Raw genomic sequence first — 20692 nt, 5'->3', positions numbered from 1 at the left:
TTTGTATTTTATAAGTACACTTTATATAACCTTTTGCTCATTTCAGAATTAAAGAAAACTGCTGTAGCTCAGTTGTTTAGAAATCATGTGTACTAACATTTGTTATACATTAACTAATTTAACATTAGTTAATTTTATTATATGAAATATATTTGGTAACATTTTTTCTCATGTATTTTTTTATGTTGTACTGATTGTCCTATATTCCATTATACGATTATCATAATAAATAAATATGCAAATAATTCTATAATAAAAAATACATTTAAATAAACAAAATAATGTTTAGTTAACATTATTTTTAAACAGGAGTGTTTAAAGAGATTCCATGTACATTGATTAAAATTTTTTAATATTTTTTTTTTAATCTTTTTACAGAAGATTAAATTTCTGATTAAATTTATGTTAGATACTACTTAATATTTTTTCATGTTAATTAAGAGTACCTGAATATTTTAATAATATTTTTATCTAATGCATTTTAACTGATAACCAGTTATATTGAATTAACTGTAGTGCAGTTAAATATTCTTTTGTTCTATATTAACTTTTGTAATATTAACAATTACAAGTGGCGTAACAAGAACTAAAGTTTATTCCTGAAAATGGTGTAATTACTTTCAAGCATAACATCCTATGGTAGGTTACTTAAAAACAGTGAAGAGTGAATTGTTTTGCCATTACCTTCTTAAATGAGTTGAATATAATATTCTACATCGTGTCAAACCCACCAAAATGCGATATTCGGTGGTACAGGTGACACTTTTAATATATTTACCATTTACTTTCCAGGAACTGGCTAAGTAATAAACATTATAGTGTTTATTGTACAACATAATGATGTATAACACATTATTGCATACATTATTAATGTAATTTATATTATATAGCATCATGATTTGTTGATTTTTTCCTTGAAACGCAAATCTGGTATTTTAGCTAAAGTGCTGCATCTATCAGTCATTATTAAGTGACAAGTAGAGTGTAAAGCAACACATTAATGTATTGCTTATGTTATTTAACACATCCATTATGTATGGTATTCAATAGGAGAAAAATACTGTTTAAAAAGTTCATAAAACAATATATTTTATTAGAAATTATGCTCACTGCCGCCCATCACATTGTTTACCCATGTTTCTATTATTTTCTATATTTAATGTTTCTCCATCAAATTCTCATTTATTTTAAATTAGACTGTTATATTGTTTTTGTTACAAGGGGGAATGTATTCTCAGTAGATTAAAGATTTGGAAAGTATGTGAAAAAAAGGAAAATATAATACATTATTTTAAAGTAATTAAATGAAGCACTAAAAGAATGATTTTTGGTAAATTTTTTATGATAAAATATTAGTTTAGGTTGGCCCTTTCATTTAGATTAACTTGGATGCTAAAATGACATTTTTTTTATGGATTCAGATATTTTTTGTTGTTTAACATGCGCTTCCATGCCATCATGTTTTTTTAACTGAGGTGAATTTTCCAGTTTTGCTTAGTGTAACAAAGACTCTTGAGTTAGTACTTCAATTACTTTAAGTGCTTGGTTTCTTTTATCCTTGGTCTGAATAAAAAAATATATACTTTTACAAATTTTTTTGTTGCTGAAAATTTAAGTAAAATTATATATAACAACTAATGGCATCTACTAGTTTATAAATATATTTAGGATTTAAATGATTTTGTTCATAACACTATAAATATTAAAATAATTATTTATTTTCCCTTCTATGTATATGTAAGTCTACATTCCTGTTTTAATTTTTAAGCTGATATTACTCATAGCTATTTTGTAAAACTTAACTGTACATACAAAAAAATGTATAATTTATTAATGCCCAATTAATTAGTTGGTTGGTTTAACTGTTTTTAAATTGAATTAATTGTGAGTTTCGCAATAAAATTGGATTTAATCAGGTGTTGTATAACAAGATATACAATGAATAATTTTACTTTCTTCAAGGAAGAAATAAATTTCTCTTAGTGGTTACTAAAGAAACTTATCCAATTCTATAGAATTCAAACATTATTTTAAAATATTGCTAAAGTTATATTTTTATGTTGTATTTCAGTCTAACTATTCAGGTATACTTTAGATATTTTATAATTATAAAAAAATAAATTTTACGATAGGAACAGTTAATTACTTAGTGATCTAATTTTATATCATTCTTTATAATGACAATACTAACCTCACACAACTGCCAATCCATGTTAGTTTCAACCTTCAAATCATTTAAGTAGAATGGTTTTTGTGTTTTTACTGTTTAATGTGACCAAATTTTTAAAATAAATTTGTTAATCCATTTAAGTATTGAATGTTTCAATAGACTCTTTTAACTTGCAAAATATACAATGGTGTATTTGCAATAACACAGGTTTTGATTTACCTCTTTCCCATTTATACAGAGTCTGTTCAAAAAATAGGTAAACGTCATAAAACAAAATTACTTTATTTAGGAGTTACTTGTCTGGGTCCCCTTCAAAGTACTCTCCTCCCCAACGTACATACTTATCCCAACGGTGTTTCCAGTTTTGGAAACAGTCTTAGAACGCTTCTTTTGTGATGTTCTTCAGTTCCTTCATCGTATTTGCCTCAATCTCTGGAATCCCTCAATCGTCTCAAATCTTCTTCCTTTCAAAGGTGTTTTGAGTTTGGGGAACAAAAAGAAGGGGTCACAAGGAGCGAGGTCAGGTGAGTAGGGTAGGTGGGGAAGAACAGTGATAGAATGTTTGGCCAAAAACTCACGAGTTCTGAGGGCTGAATGGGCTGGAGCGTTGTCATGATGAAAAAACCAGTCACCACTCTTCCACATTTCTGGCCTTTTTCGCCGGATAGCGTGCTGCAGACGTTTGAGAACTTCAATGAACTTCTCTGATGGTCAGACGTCGATTTGCCCGAACCAGGGTGTTGATTTTGTCTACGTGTGAGTCGACAGTTGACGTGGAAGAACATCTGGGTTTCTCATCGTCTTCAATCGATTGACGAGCACCTTTAAAACGTCCATGCCACTTAAAACATGTAGCACGCTTCATAGCAACGTCGCCGTAAGCCGTCTTGAATATATCAAAAGTTTCACTCGCAGATTTTCCGAGTTTAACACAAAATTTCACAGCAACTCTTTGCTCGTTCAAGTCACTCATTCTAAAATCCGCCAAACGAAAAAACACACGTCACAAACAACAGCGTAAGCAACCAATAATGATATTTACAATAAAAAACTATGTTGTAATCAGCTGTTCTGTACGAACATGTCGACGCCAAGCGGATTTGACCGGAACCAACTGGACCCGCGCAATTCAAACAGTCTACGTATTTTTTGAACAGACCTCGTATATACTCTGTATGTAACTTTTGTGTTTCATTGTCAGTTAAAATGATGGGTCACAAAACTACCCTTTCTATTTACAATTCTGTACTCGTATTAAGACAATATAGTTACATGAATGGTTATTATTTTAAAATAAGTCTATTTAAAAATAAAATTTTACAATTTCCATGCTGTTGGATATCCAGGCTTAAAATTAATTTACTTAGGTAGCATTATGTATAAATAGGACAAAGAGATAAAGGTGTGTTTCTTGTTTAAGGCCATATTAGTATCTTAACAAAAGAACTTAAGTAGTTATTTGTCACTTTTAATTAACTATTAGAATAATAATCTGTTATAAAGTTAAACAACTTTTTTCCATTCCAGTGATTTTCACCATTTTATTATAACATATCAAATGCTGTGAACATATCTAATGCAACTATAACACAAAATGTGTGTAGTTTAGTTTTTCATTTATTAAAAACCTTTTGAAGCAGGTGAATTTAGCTTGTTTGATTCAAATTCATAATGTTAATCATTTAATTTATAAAGTAGAGCACTATTCATCCAGCTTATATCATATGAAATGCATCAAAACTCTCATTAATGTTACTCAATCAGTTTGATGAAATTCACAAAATCACTCCAATTTTTTTATTATGTGTCTACTTCACTTCATCCTAGTTGGTATTTTTTCTGATTTTATTATGGTGACCATAAATCATATTAATAACCCAAATTTTTAAAAATAATAGTACTGTAAAAATATAGAATGTCAGTGAAGCGGGAAAATTTAAAATTCCGGTTTTAAATGTTTTTATTTTAACATGAATTTTTATAGTTTTCTGTTAGTAAGACATTTGGTAGAAGGTCTGGCCAGGTCAATGCAAAGAATCAGTTAGATTTTGGGAGTATGACCGCAGGAAGGGTGCCCCTTATATAGCATGACTGGGAAATGAAATCTCTATGGCATTTTTACATGAGCTAGTCATCATGTTTGTGTCATTGAGAGGATCTCTATCAATTTTCCATAAACAATTTTGGAAATGGTGTTGGATATGCTTGCAAGATGGACTCTTCCACTAAATCCATCTCCCAGTTATGGAATAGGTGGACATTGTTGAAGGTGGCAGTCCTTAATTTGAAAAGAGAGAAATGGAGGAGGTTTGTGAACTGCTAGATGAGAATCCATGGGGGATTGGGTACAAGATAGTGATGCATGACCTCATGGAGAGCTGGACTTTTGGATGATCCAGTGGCTTACAGGGCATGGGGCTGTAACAGTTACCTGTTTGGTAGGAGAAGGAAGCTCTACTTTTTTTATGTGCCTGAGGTGGCTGGTAGATAGTCTGGATGGCAAGGAGTATGCTAGCCAGGAGGCAGTGATGTGATTTATGTTACGCAGTGAGACAGGATAGAAGTTGTGTGCTAATTGGTTCAGAGCAGTCCTAAAAGTGAAGATGTAAGAAGAGTAAAGTGTGGAGAAGGATTATGAGTGGAAAAGTTGCCGCTGTTGGGTAGGAATAGAGATGAGATAGCCTGGACAAAGAGGTGGTTGAGTGCCCTTAGGGCTAATAAGCTGCTGTTGAGGTGTCTAGGATTCCCTGCAAGTATGTACCTGAGCAATGCCAAAAGGGGAGTATCAGGGCATTCTGTATTAAGGGGTAAGGGTTTTAGTTGGTGAGAACTTGACACTAACAACTGTATGGATGGGCAGTGGCTAGCAGTCCTTTCTCCTCTTCCAATGTAGAACAGAAAAAAAAGTTAGAAATGGCATTTTATTTTTAAAAATAACCCGTTGAGATGTGTCATTATGATCTTTGTACTCTTGCGGTCTTATTTGAAAACTATCCATTATTTACTGTAACATTGTCTGTGTGATGCATGCAACTTCATTTTAAATTTTGAATTTTAGTTCTCTAATATTTGTGGTCATTCAATATACACCTTGCTCTCGAGCAAACCCCCCCTAAAAAAAGTCATATTTGGACAAATAAGGAGACCTAGCTGACCAAACAATGACCCTATTTTTTTGATATGGTAGGGGTTGGAAAGAGTAGTAGACACAAGCAGTATAACTTGTAGTACTGTTTTGTGGAACCATGTAATTTGTGAAAATCAAACAAATCTTTACCTCAAAAATGTTGTGACCATGCTTGTGTAATTGCAATACAGTTGTGGCATTTCTTGATCATCTTGAATAAAATTATAGTTACACCTCATTGTGACTTTGACAATGCAATTGTTTTTAATACTATGAAAGTGGATTTTCAGCACTCCAATATTAACTATTTTCCTTATTTACTTAGCTGTTCAGGTGAAAATGAGCTTCATCTGGCATAAACATGTGGTGGATTAAGTTTTGATCTCCATCCAAAAGCTGCAAAATTTCTTGATAAAATTCATGCGAGTAACTAAATCAGCATTTTTAAATTCCTGAACAGGTTGAATTTTATTTATTAATCTATATTTGTGTAAGTGTTAATTATAATACACAATTAATCAAAAAAATTTAACTAATGAAATAAACATCATAAAACATATAGTGGTTGAACATGGTTATGATACTATTTTAATTAATAATATTTATAAAAAACAAGTATTAAAATACAATAACAAAATAACTACCACCTTTCAACCAATACATAAAACACAAAAAAGTGAAAACATACATAAAGTAATTATACACTAATATCATTAGAAACATTACCAAAACTTACAATAAAGAAACATTTAAACCAGCAAACAAATCTAATAACCATGTAATAAAATATTTAAAAAACAGAAATAGTAATAAAATACATGATCTGTGTTTAATCTATAAAATTAAATGTAATGATTGTGATGGTATTTTATGGGAAAAATAGTTCCTTTAAAATTAGATTTCTTGAACATAAAAATAAAAAAAAAAAATATATAAAATTATATAATAAGTCAGACCATCTAACAAACAATAAACATCCAATTTCTGATATTAACAAAGATTTAGAAATATTAGAAATTAATAAAGATGATGTAAAATTAAATATATTAGAAAAATATTACATAGTATATAAGTTCAAACAAAATTTCAATTGATAAACCATTGTACAATGTTTGAGGGAGACAGTCTTCTAAAAACTGCAACAGGTAGCAGCACTCTTAAAATAAATTAATTAAACTCTTAAAATTAAAATTTTTATTATGCAGTAACGGAATTATTTCAACCACTGAGGATGTGGGCTCTGTGAAAGTACTTCCATGGTAAAATTAAGTTAAGATATGTCCTACTTTAATATATATTCTGTACTAGGTGATTTATATTAATAGATTTAAAATATAAGTTAACAGTATAGAAGAATATAATAAGATATATATTTGCTTTTTTATAATTTATTTTTTTATAAAATAAAAATTTATTTCTGCTAATGTTTTATTTTGGAGAGGTGGTTGTAGTATTTGTTATATATTTCCGAGTTGTCAAATTACTATCTGTTATGGTGGCAAATTTATTTTATCATAAACAGATTATTTAAAGAATTATATTAATGTCAGATTTTTAAAGTAATTTTAACTACTTTACATAGAACTGTACAAGAAACTTTTAGAATAAAAAGAATCTTTTTCTAGTTTGACTAAATAAGTAGCACTAATTTGTATTTAATATGTAATTTATTAGTACTAGAATTTGTAATTTTTCATGATTGTTGTTTTAACTTTATTTTTTATAATTATAATTTTAAATAACAGTTTATAATAACAGTTAATAAACTGTTATTATTGAACAGTACTAATAAATGAACAATTATACTAAAAAATTAGTCCTCTAAAAAATTTTTGTTTAAACTTGTTTTTTTATTACATAAAAAACAATTTTCCTACATTCATTTCCGTGAATACAGGAAAATGTATGAGGAAATTTGTAATAATAATAATAATTACAGGCTTTTGGTTCTATAATTATTGAACTAAATTGTATATGTATGATTACAGTCTTATGTAGACTTGGTTGAAGTGTTGGTATTATTTAGGCTCAGACCAGCCTTTATATGACCTATGTATTTTCCTCTATTTTTACAGGAAATTATAGTTTTAATGATAACAAAATTACTTTGTAATGTACTCATACATGACAACAATATGCGCAATTTTTACACCAAGTGTGAAACATATATAACGATACATACATATAAATTACAAATAGAATATAATAAGTATTATAATTTTAATGATTACATTATTACACTATAATACACAATAAATATATATAAATACACAACACACACACACACACACATCTATCATTTTAGTATCTTTTCAAAACATGTAATTTGTTATCTCGTAGAATAAGAATAAGAGTACATTAATTTTCTGCAGTAGTATCTATAAGTTCTCATGGTGATGGTCTATAATCTGACTTACGACTCAGTTTTTGAATTTTTTGTGAAATGAAGTTTTTGTTTTATTATCTTTCTAAGTTCCATTCAAAGTCAAGGCTGTGAGCATCTGGAAAAAACTTAAAACAAGCTTTAAAGTGTGGTATGATTTGATGTCCCTTACATATACTTTTGTACAAACTTTGGTTAAGTTATGTCCTGCAGTGTTGCTAGTATTATGAGATTTACATTGTATTTGTCATGTGTTTGAGACTGTTACTGTGTTTATTCTCTACTTAACCCAACAAATATTTTATTGTGAAAGTGCCTTATATTACTCAGTGCAGAATTCAGTTTGGCATTTACCGAGTTTTGTACTGTCATCTGCTGGAAATTGTTTTTTATGGGAAAAATTATTTTCATCACTGAATCAGTATTTTTGAATAAAATTATTGTAATTGTAGAGAAATATATTTTTATGTGGTCTGCTAACAAGTTTATTTTCCAGTCATTATAAATAAATTAAATACATGACAGGCTAACAACTGTGGTTAAACATTTAAGAAAAATGTAAAGAATGTTTATTTTTCTAGGACCTAGGCATTTTGTTAGATAAAGCTGTGAGTAAAATTAAATGAAGTACCTTCCCTAGTATCTTGAATATAATATCCACATTTCTGATGTGTTTATTTTTCATAGATAGCAGGAAATGTAATTTTTTAAAATTGCATTATATTCTTTTTTTTAATTTTTGGAGATAAAAAAATTTGTTTTATGAAAATTTTTCCTTCAGAGAAAAGTGAATAATGAACTTTACCTATTTTAATTGGCTATTGTATTTGTGTGGTTGGATTTAGAAAGAGATTCTTAAGATAAAAAGTAGTAATGTGATGTCTTCTATTCACATTTCAATAAACAAATTGCATTTTAAAAAGAAACATTGTCATTTAAAAAAAATTTGTTTAGCTATATTGGAAAAATAGATGGGACAACAGAAATGTAGATAATATATTTTTAATACTCCCAAAAAAATAGGGAAGAATCCCTACTTAATGTTTCTCTTACCTCTTGTAGTTTCCATTGCAACAAACTCAGAAGTATAAAATAAAATTGCTAAATTTCATGAAGGAAAACAAATAGTACTACATTTTCATTTCTACATGTTTCAATTAAATTAAAAATAATAACTACTAATTGTAATTAGAAATTTATCTCTGAAAATAATTTAACATTTTTGGAAATGTGCCATATTTTTTTAGAATCAGTGCAATTATCTCATGAATTATATGGCTACATCTGGAGAACTTTTCAGCTGTACAGTTGAATCTGTGATTCAACTTCAATTTACAAATAAATAAAATAGTTTATACAATAATTGAATTGACAAAGTTAATACGAACTGCATTAAAATAGACCAACTGATATTCTTCTTTTTTTTATTGGTTTTTATTTTACTATGTGAGGTACTTTCATGCATAGATGGTTTTTAAATACTGATATGAGGATTTGTCATATGTATGAGTAAACCTTGCACAGACTTGGGCTGACCCAGTCCTGAGAGAATGCCATTAGTTAAATTGAAATGAATTTCCAGTGACTAAAAAACTTACATTGTAATGGAATGTTAAGCTGATATTTTTTCCAACTACAGTCTCTCTATCCTCTCATCCATACATTATGCCTATAGCACAATTCACTTCTACATAAGTATGTGTAGTTTATACAATTTTCTGTACTTGTTTATGTGGGATTAAGTAACCCACAAATATTTATCTTATGAAAAAGTAAATATTTTGCCATATTGATAGATTTCATTTGATAGAGTTAGTTGATTATCCCTTTAACAATTCATTAAACACCATTTATTTAACAAGTCACCTCATTTGTTTTGGTTAGTAGGATTTATGTTATTGAAATTTCACATGCCAAAAATGGTTAAAAATATAAGTATCATAACCTCACTTCGTTTTTTTTTTAAATGTTTGCAGGAGAATAATTCCCTTGTGTATACACTTTTGTTTTGATTTAGTATCAAAAAAAATATTATAGAAAAGGTCTTTGACTGCTGCTACTACTACATTATGCAAAGGAAGTTGTATGTATTATTAATATAATAAATAAACATGGCATTAACAGTTTGTTTGTTTCTTTGATGTCAAACTCTTGCCATAATATGTTTTTAATAAAAATGATGTAATCTCATAAACCAAAAAGCTTGGTTTATTGGGCATTGAACAGTATATTTGATCAAATTACTTAGATGCAGGGAACCACTTACTCCATAAACCTTAAAATATATCCCTTAATAAAGTTGAAATGAAATGACTGCACTCACTAAGTTGTTAGTATAAAAAAAGGCACTGGAATTGTATCATTTTTTTTTTTTTGAATCATTACAATGACAAATAATGATTGTAATAGTTGTAGTACCAATAGTAGCCCTCATTGTCCCTTAGTTTTTTGTGTTCGGATATTTTGATATGATGTTTAAAAAGAGAGAAGTGATGAGTATGAACTTAATTTTACAATGAGTTTTTAAAATGAACCTTTAAGTTTAATTAGGCAGGTATCTAATCAAGTTTTCAAGTTAAATCTATGTAGGAAATGAAGCTTAAAATTTAGGACAGAACTTGTAACTGTAATAATCCCAGTTAAAGAAATGAAAAATTGTAAAAACAGCCAAAGATTACTTTTTTTAAAAAACAATAACATGTAAACTTAACAGCTTTTAGATTTGTTTCAGGCTTTGTTTTTTGAGTTTCATGTTTGTGACAGCAAAATTAAATGTAAATTTAAGTATTAAAATGTTGGTGATATTCTTATAAATAAAAACAAAGAAAACAAACAATTTCAGTTTTTGTCTTTTTTTTATTTGTGGTAGTTTCTTACCACATTTTTAAATTTAGTTCACATAACTTCATTATGCAAAGGACATAATTTTTATTAAACTTACCTAAAGAAATGCATGTGAAAATACTCGTACATTTTTTTCCCTTTGTGTACAGAGTTACTGAACTCTACAGCATCCACAAAAAAAAAAAAAATAGAAAATATGTCATCCATACATGTTTACAGTTTTATGACCTGAAATAACCTGAAATTTTATTATATTAAAGACAAAATTCAATGATTTAATGTTTATTAACAACATATTTTATAGACTTGTTTTATGTAAGTGATAAGAACTTGAAAAATGCATTTACTAAAAATTAATGGTATAAAAAGTCATGTTTTCTTTTTTAAATGTGACATATTTCTTTCTGTTTAAATTAATTCTTAAAAAATAACATGAAATAGATCAGACTTAAAATGAAAGTGTGTTTATTTTTATTTTTTTTTTTAATACCTGTTTGATATAAAATTATGTTAGCTCTTACACAGGTGTGTTCTTTATTAGTAAGAATATAATAGCATCCATATGGAAGGATGATCAATTTTATTTCAGTAGTGTGCTAAATTGAATCTGAATAAGACCCAAACATCATATTCATATTACTGTGTGGAGTGATTAAAATACCTAACATTTGGATCTCACTTTTTGACACTTAAATAAAACTTAAAATTATTTCATTATTGAACAGTTATGTAAACACTAGAATATTAGAATTTTCTGTTGCTATTATATTATTTCCTTTTTTTTTACATTACCTTACAAATTGATTAATCAATGAAACAAGGTGTAGAACTCCACCAAAAATTTATATAAAACTCTGGTTATTTGTATTTCGATTTGGTTACATGGATTCTTTTGTTGTTAAGCTTCAATTAATACTACTGCTTAGGAGTGTTTAGCTTGAGCCAGACTAACAGGTCTACAACATTTGTAGTCAGAAACTACTTCAATAAATGCCATATTAAACAGCTCATAAATTATATACTTACTACTTATAATTATACTATACTATAATTATAGCAGTATATAATTATACTGCTTATAATTATATACTTGCTTAGATAAGTAATGGGAGCATTAGAGAACCCATTGTTATTCGAAGTTCTTTTTTTTTTTGTCTTCAGTCATTTGACTGGTTTGATGCAGCTCTCCAAGATTCCCTATCTAGTGCTAGTCGTTTCATTTCAGTATACCCTCTACATCCTACATCCCTAACAATTTGTTTTACATATTCTAAACATGGCCTGCCTACACAATTTTTTCCTTCGACCTGTCCTTCCAATATTAAAGCGTCTATTCCAGGATGCCTTAGTATGTGGCCTATAAGTCTGTCTCTTCTTTTAACTATATTTTTCCAAATGCTTCTTTCTTCATCTATTTGCCGCAATACCTCTTCATTTGTCACCTTATCCACCCATCTGATTTTTAACATTCTCCTATAGCATCACATTTCAAAAGCTTCTAATCTTTTCTTCTCAGATACTCCGATTGTCCAAGTTTCACTTCCATATAAAGCGACACTTCAAACATATACTTTCAAAAATTTTTTCCTGACATTTAAATTAATTTTTGATGTAAACAAATTATATTTCTGACTGAAGGCTCGTTTCGCTTGTGCTATTCGGCATTTTATATCGCTCCTGCTTCGTCCATCTTTAGTAATTCTACTTCCCAAATAACAAAATTCTTCTACCTCCATAATCTTTTCTCCTCCTATTTTCACATTCATTGATCCATCTTTGTTATTTCTAATACATTTTATTACTTTTGTTTTGTACTTGTTTATTTTCATGCGATAGTTCTTGCGTAGGACTTCATCTATGCCATTCATTGTTTCTTCTAAATCCTTTTTACTGTCGGCTAGAATTACTATATTATCAGCAAATTGAAGAATCTTTATCTTTTCACCTTGTACTGTTACTCCGAATCTAAATTGTTCTTTAACATCATTAACTGCTAGTTCCATGTAAAGATTAAAAAGTAACAAAGATAGGGAACATCCTTGTCGGACTCCCTTTCTTATTACAGCTTCTTTCTTGTGTTCTTCAATTATTACTGTTGCTGTTTGGTTCCTGTACATGTTAGCAATTGTTCTTCTATCTCTGTATTTGAACCCTAATTAATTTAAAATGCTGAACATTTTATTCCAGTCTACGTTATCGAATGCCTTTTCTAGGTCTATAAACGCCAAGCATGTTGGTTTGTTTTTCTTTAATCTTCCTTCCACTATTAATCTGAGACCTAAAATTGCTTCCCTTGTCCCTATACTTTTCCTGAAACCAAATTGGTATTCTCCTAACACTTCTTCCACTCTCCTCTCAATTCTTTTTTATAGAATTCTAGTTAAGATTTTTGATGCATGACTAGTTTAAACTAATTGTTCTGTATTCTTCACATTTATCTGCCCCTGCTTTCTTTGGTATCATGACAATAACACTTTTTTTGAAGTCTGACGGAACTTCCCCTTTTTTATAAATATTACACACCAGCTTGTATAATCTATCAATCGCTTCCTCACCTGCACTGCGCAGTAATTCTACAGGTATTCCAGCTATTCCAGGAGCCTTTCTGCCATTTAAATCTTTTAATGCTCTCTTAAATTCAGATCTCAGTATTGTTTCTCTCATTTCATCCTCCTCAACTTCCTCTTCTTCCTCTATAACACCATTTTCTAATTCATTTCCTCTGTATAACTCTTCAATATATTCAACCCATCTATCGACTTTACCTTTCGTATTATATATTGGTGTACCACCTTTGTTTAACACATATTAGATTTTAATTTATGTACCCCAAAATTTTCCTTAATTTTCCTGTATGGTCCGTCTATTTTACCAATGTTCATTTCTCTTTCCACTTTTCTTTAATCCACTCTTCTTTTGCTAGTTTGCACTTCCTGTTTATAGCATTTCTTAATTGTCGATAGTTCCTTTTACTTTCTTCATCACTAGCATTATTATATTTTCTACGTTCATCCATCAGCTGCAATATATTATCTGAAACCCAAGGTTTTCTACCAGTTCTCTTTGTTCCCCCTAAGTTTGCTTCTGCTGATTTAATAATTTCCTTTTTAACATTCTCCCATTCTTCTTCTACATTTTCTACCTTATCTTTTTTACTCAGACCTCTTGCGATGTCCTCTTCAAAAATCTTCTGTACCTCCTCTTCCTCAAGCTTCTCTTAATTCCACCGATTCATCTGACACCTTTTCTTCAGGTTTTTAAACCCCAATCTACATTTCATTATCACCAAATTATGGTCGCTATCAATGTCTGCTCCAGGGTAAGCTTTGCAGTCAACGAGTTGATTCCTAAATCATTGCTTAACCATGTTATAATATATCTGATACCTTGCAGTATCGCCTGGCTTTTTCCAAGTGAATATTCTTCTATTATCATTTTTAAATTGGGTGTTGGCAATTACTAAATTATACTTCGTGCAAAACTCTATAAGTCTGTCCCCTCTTTCATTCCTTTTGCCCAGCTCGTATTCAACTACTATATTTCCTTCCTTGCCTTTTACAATGCTTGCATTCCAATCTCCAACTATTATTAAATTTTCATCTCCTTTTACGTGTTTAATTGCTTCATCAATCTCTTCGTATACACACTCTACCTCATCATCATCATGGGTGCTTGTAGGCATATAGACGTTAACAATCGTTGTCGGTTTAGGTTTTGATTTTATCCTTATTACAATGATTCTATCGCTATGCGTTTTGAAATATTCTACTCTCTTCCCTATCTTCTTGTTCATTATGGAACCTACTCCTGCCTGCCCATTATTTGAAGCTGAGTTAATTATTCTAAAATCACCTGACTAAAAGTCGCCTTCCTCTTCCCACCAAAACTCACTAATTCCTACTACATCCACATTTATCCTATCCATTTATCTTTTTAAATTTTCCAGCCTACCAACCTTTTTTAAACTTCTAACATTCCACGCTCTGACTCGTAGAATGTTATTTTTTAATTTTCTGTTAACCCCCTCCTTAGTAGTCCCCACCCGGAGATCCAAAGGGGTGACTAGTTTACCTCCGGAATATTTTACCAAGGAAGGTGCATCATTGCTATATGAAAATGCAGAGAGCCACATTTTCTTGGAAAAACAGCAGCTGTAGTTTTCCATTGCTTTCAGCTGCGCAGTACTCAGAGGACTGAGTGATGTTGATATGGCCGTTTAAGTCGTCCTGACTCACGTCCTTAACAACTACTGAAAGAGCTGCTGCCCTCTTTCAGGAATCATGCCTTAGTCTGGCTCTCAACAGATACCTCTCTGATATGGTTACCTCTCCGAAGATCTTAAAATTATTTTTCTCTTATAGAACTTCATGAAATTTGAAAATGAATAATATCTACAATCTAATTTTTAATGAATATTGTAATGGTTTATTACATAACATTTAGTTAACTAAAAGTAAATTGAAAACAATCAGTACTCTGATATTACTGATTGAAAATAATTGCATAAAAAGGAACATGTTGAGAAAAAATTACTGTTGTTGGAGTATAAACTGTTTTAAAACTAAAACAAAAATACATACTGTTTTAAGATAAAAAATGGAACTAGAATTCCAAGATATATCTGAGATGATAGAGAAAACAGATGTATTTGGTAGAAATACTTCCCATCACCCAAATATGTTACTAATACTGGGAAGATATTTAATGGAAACAAATGTAATAATTGCAGTGTTAACTAGGAAATAAAAATATAAATGGTATTTAGTTTATTATTTAAGCTTTTACCAAAACTTAATGAATAGATAACATGTAAATTGGCAAGTATAAATGAGGAATGTAAAACAATATATAGTTGAGGGTAGGAAGAGTACCTTCTTTTACAGTGTTGGTCCTGGAGGGGGCTTACAAGAAGTTAATGTAGTAAAATATTTTCAAACAAATTACCCTGTTTTATTATTTAAAAATTTATAATAAACATGTTTATTTAGCAAAATGCATTTAATACTCACACCTTCAGGATTGGTTTCCCCAATACTAAAAAAAAACAACAAGTTTGTTAATTGTAATTCAACAAGCCAGCATTAGCATTGGTGACATAATTGCAATAAAAATTACTATTAAAAAAACTATCCTGACAAAATTAATCTATAAACCGATAAACTGTAATCATATGTAGTCTGTGGTAGATAAAAAATTAATTATTCTTGTTCAGACTGCTTACAAAATAGTTAAAACTTCCAAGCCGCTATGCAGTCCTGAAGTCTTTTGCATTATAACCACAATCAATTTTGAGAAAAAGAAGTATTTGTATAGTAATTTGAAAATACTTAGTATTTTCAATGAATCTTAACCAAGTAAATTAACAAATTTTAAGTAGTATATATTTTTTTTAACCTCCGGGACCACCGTTAGGTATTGCTTCAGAGAATGAAATTAATGTCAATTTTTGTAGCAATGTGAAAATGCCATGCCTGACTGGGTTCAAACCTGGGACCTCCAGATGAAAGGACAAGATGCTACCACTCATGCCACAGAGACCGGCTTAAAGTAATATATCTGTAAACCCATAGACCTTGCTCATTTTTTACTGAATTTAACAAATTGAGGTCTTCAATTAAAATTGAATTAAAAAAAAAAAAGTAGAATAAAGTACAAAATGAAGTTGTTGATTATGGGATAATTAATTAGTTCCAAAATTAATCTTACTGAATTAGCAGTATCATAAGCAGTGTTTCCAAGAACACTGGAAATTATTGACCCATGACTGTGAGACCCAGGACCCATTCCCACTGCAACCATGCTCTTTTTTTTAATTTTTTCTATTTTTCTTTATGAATAAGATCTCCAGAGGAAAAACAGTGAAATTTGATTGAAAACTATCAAATATTTAATCGTTTATTTGATAGTTTGCAAGGAAAGATAACAATGATGTTACACTAGCAGGAGTACAGTCTCGAGGTCAAATTTTAGGCTTAAAGAAGAAGGAAAGTTAAAAGGGTGAAATCTCTTTTATGTAGTTGTTAAGAGATAGATTGGAAATAGGGGCGATGTCAGGAAGGAGATTGCCTGAATTAGCAGTAAAATAGAAATCATGGTTTGCTAACGGAAAATCTCCTCTTTCTATATCTCTTCTTCATCCCTGTCTAAGATAAATTAAATCTGCCAACTTGAAATTGAATTATTAAATGTAATCTAATTTTATAGCAAGATGAATTTTTAGTTTTTTAATTGCAATTTTTAAAACGAGTTTTGATTGTTTTGTGTGTCATACACTGAATTTAAGAATGATAATGTTGATGTTGACATTGTATTATTAAGTAATATGCAAATATCATGTTAAATATAAGGAGCACATGTTACCTTTTCACAATAATTGTTCCATTTAATATGTATTACATTTGTGTAATAATCACTATAATTAAAATTTGTAGTTTTATAAATTTGTTTTTTATTCATTGAATGACCAACTGGTTTGGTCTAATGATAAAATCAACATCAGCTGATTTTTGAAGTTTGAGGTTCTGAGTTTCAGATCCTAGTAAAGGTAAGTTACTTTTATACAGATTTGAATACTAGAAGTGAATAGTGATATACTTTTGTGGTTGAGGTTCAATTAACCACATATCAGGAATGGTCGGCCTGAGTCTGTAAAAGACTACACCTCACTTTCATGTCATACATATTATCATCTCAGTAGGTTGTCTATTGTTCATAGATTGAACAGATTGAAATGTAAATATTAGAACAGAAAATTCATTAAATGATGTACAAGCAAGATTAAGAGGGAGTGAAATCTGAGGGCAGGCATAATTAACTTGATTCTCTTGTTAACTATCACTCTCTGTTAATAACCTGATTCTTGCTGACTATGAATCTCTTAAGGGGGCAGATTCAAGTCGCAGCTTTCGCTAAGGTACTGCTGGGGAGGCTGCATCTTCTGGGTGTTTGTGATTGCTTCTGCTGCAGCTTCAGCTGTGATTCCAAAGTACTGGTGGCAGAAGTTGTTTTCTCTCCCTTGTGGGGATCTTTCGATCTTGCTGGGACAAGTGCTAACTCACTGCCTTCTTGTGCCGGTGCTGTTAGTACCTGGTTGCTTTCACATCCAGAAATTAGAATGTGTGGCTACATTGGACTCAGAGTGGTATGAATTAGGGTTGCTGATCTCTGAAGTAGCAGTACTTAACATTATGAAATCCGTGAACTAATGCGAAGTTCTTTTATCGCCTACTCCTTTGGGACCTAGTGTTAGTTTTAAAGTTCAGTGCAAAGCTGTGCCTGGAGAGGACAGGTGTGGCCTCCTTTGGATAAATGTGTAGGGATGTGCGACCCATGTATTGTTGGCTATGGCCAATAATGCATGGTGATTTTCTGGCTGCCTGAGATGGGGAGTGTCAAGTAGCTCCTCATGGGCGTATGGCCAACTATGATGTGCGTTTTACATGGGTAATGTTTACTTTGTCCGATGCCGGTATATGGCGTAGGCTACTAGCTGGGTGGCGAACAAATTGATCCCGCGAGCCAAATTGGCAGTGGTCCTCATATTTATTTGCTGTGGGCCAACCTTCTACTCAGGTCATTGTCTGGACAGCAGCGAGTCGGCTTTTGGGGAGACTCTTAGGTAATATCCTGGGTGCAGTTGCTTAGCAGCCTATTCTGTCCACAGTGTGTCTGCGGGCTTCGGTACAAAACAAGAGGTCAAGTGGCCATTAGGTTGCAAGCTCCCATGGCTTTTTAGTGTGTTGTTCCAAAGAGTTTAAGGAACATTAAAATTCTTGCCTCAGAGGCGCGGCCCAAAACCTAATGTCCAACACCAGGAAAGTTCTGCCTGTGGTTTACCAATGTATGGATTGAAATTTGGTCTTCACAACAGTCTAATTTTGGTGTCCATCATCATCGGTCCACATGGACTCATGTCATATGAGGCAGGTGTTGATGTGTCCAAAGATAAGGGACGGTGGACCCTGAAAGAAATGTTGTTGTTAGCCGGGAAAAAAGCTTCAGCAACACTAGCTGGAGTAAAATTTCTTAATTTCCATCTTGTGTCTCGTGCTGGTGGGTGGTTTTTAGAGACCCTAAAAGGGAAGAAGTTGCAGTATAAGGCAAGGGTTGGCGCTGAGGTTGAATGTCTTCGGACTCATCCTGACGCCATAGGGAAAGACACCCTCCATGTGATGTTCCATGCAGTTTCTGTCGCCATACCACCCTGTTCATACCTAGCCCTTTATGAGCTTCACCAGAAGTCAACTTCAGTACCCCGACTATGAGATTTTTCAGTCAAGCCTCAGCCAGGATGCCACTGATGTGAATGCCACAAGCACCATTCCCTCGATGTACTACTAACTAACATGAACTCCAAATAAAACACATCTAACCAGGTCCCAAACAAGACTGAATGACTTTCTAAGAATGAAGGAACTGAACACTACCTACCCAAAAGGTAAAAATGAGTTCGATACACAACGAATCATAAAACGCAACACAAAAACACTAAAAGAACAGAACAGTTACAATAAATAATGTAACATATAAATAAATAACTGGAAAATAAAAAGCTTTATAAAAAGAAAATATATTTTATACGTTTTTATAAATATATTAAAAATTTGGAAATAAATCTTAATTAATAAGGATTATAATAAAGCATCAGGCTTGGAAGCACATTTTAGACATTTAAAAAAATATCTTTAAGGTTTATTGAATACATTAAATATATTTTAACAAAAATCTTGTTTTTATTTGAAAACGTTTTCTGATGTAGCGCAGAGGTTAGGCTACATATGTATGACAGTAGACTTTTATTAAGTAAGGATAACATTTTGTTGATTATATAACCAAAACAGCTATTTGAAATTTCTACATTATTTATACTTTAAAAGTTACAAATACATATAACATGAAGTTATATGTATCAAAATTTTGTTGGGGCACAAGGTAATTTAATGTAATGTATCAGGACAATTTTAATGGATTCAGTTTCTACTATGATAAAGGAAATATATACTTTGAAATATAAAATTAATTTTTATTTATTTAAAAAATAATCTACATATACACATCATAACTAATTAAATTACAATTAAATTTATATCCAACACATAAAAATAATTTTTAATGTAATAGACTATTTATTATTTTGTAAATAAAATTATGCTCTGCCTACTTTTTGATTTGCTTTGATTTTGTAGCCATTATAGTTAAGAAACTACAAGTAGTAATAAAAAAAAATAATAAATATAAAAAAAAAAATAGATGTTTTATTAATAATATATTTTATGTTGTCATATTAATAAACGCAAAATATGACACAAAAATTAAATTACTTTAACTAATAAATTAATTTTATATCAGCAAGAACACTTTTATTATCTTCAATACATGATCATTTCTGTACACAAATTTATTATCATTAAATCGTAACATGAAGTTATATGTATCAATAATGATCAACTCGAAAATTGGCCATTTCTAGTGTGACCTTCAAAAATCTCAGCATTATTAGATAGGTGTTCTCATACACGAATTATTAGTATGAGTTGCAGGAGTGTTTATTTCTCCATAAGAATTCATTACCAGTTAACGTTGCATGCAATAGTCAGTTAAAATGTATGGGTATTTAGTAGGTTACATGTTAAAATTGCTAAATGTAAATTTTTTGTCTCAAATCGTTTCTGAACATAAGTGACACAACATTTATCAAAATGCAGTAATAATTAAAAAATCTCTTATTATTTTACTCATAGTTAAAAAAATATAGCAACAAGTTTTGTTGGTCATACTTGAGTGAAGTAGATCATATAAATAATCGTATGTGTACATTTAATTAAATATTTATAGATGAGATACTTGTTGAAGTAAATCTGTTGGTGTGTTCTGTGGTTACTAAAACAAAATTAATGCTGGTGGGTCAGTTACTATAATTTCTTACTGTAAACGTTTATGATTGTAGTCTATAAAAGAATAAATGTCAGTTATGGTATAGCAAATAAGAATAAATACTGAGATAAAAGAATTTTATAAACTTGGATTTAAAGAATGCTTAATAAGTAACAAAATTTTTGATATATTTGTTGATCAGAGAAAAGTAATTTAAAGTTATTGAAATTTCCTTAGTAAAATTAATTTATTTTAATCAAATTTTTAAACACAATAATATTTTCACTTGCAAGAG

This window comes from Lycorma delicatula, chromosome 2, assembly GCF_047948215.1.
Source record: "Lycorma delicatula isolate Av1 chromosome 2, ASM4794821v1, whole genome shotgun sequence".
Classification (NCBI taxonomy): Eukaryota; Metazoa; Arthropoda; class Insecta; order Hemiptera; family Fulgoridae; genus Lycorma; species Lycorma delicatula.
This window is presented reverse-complemented; position numbering follows the sequence as displayed.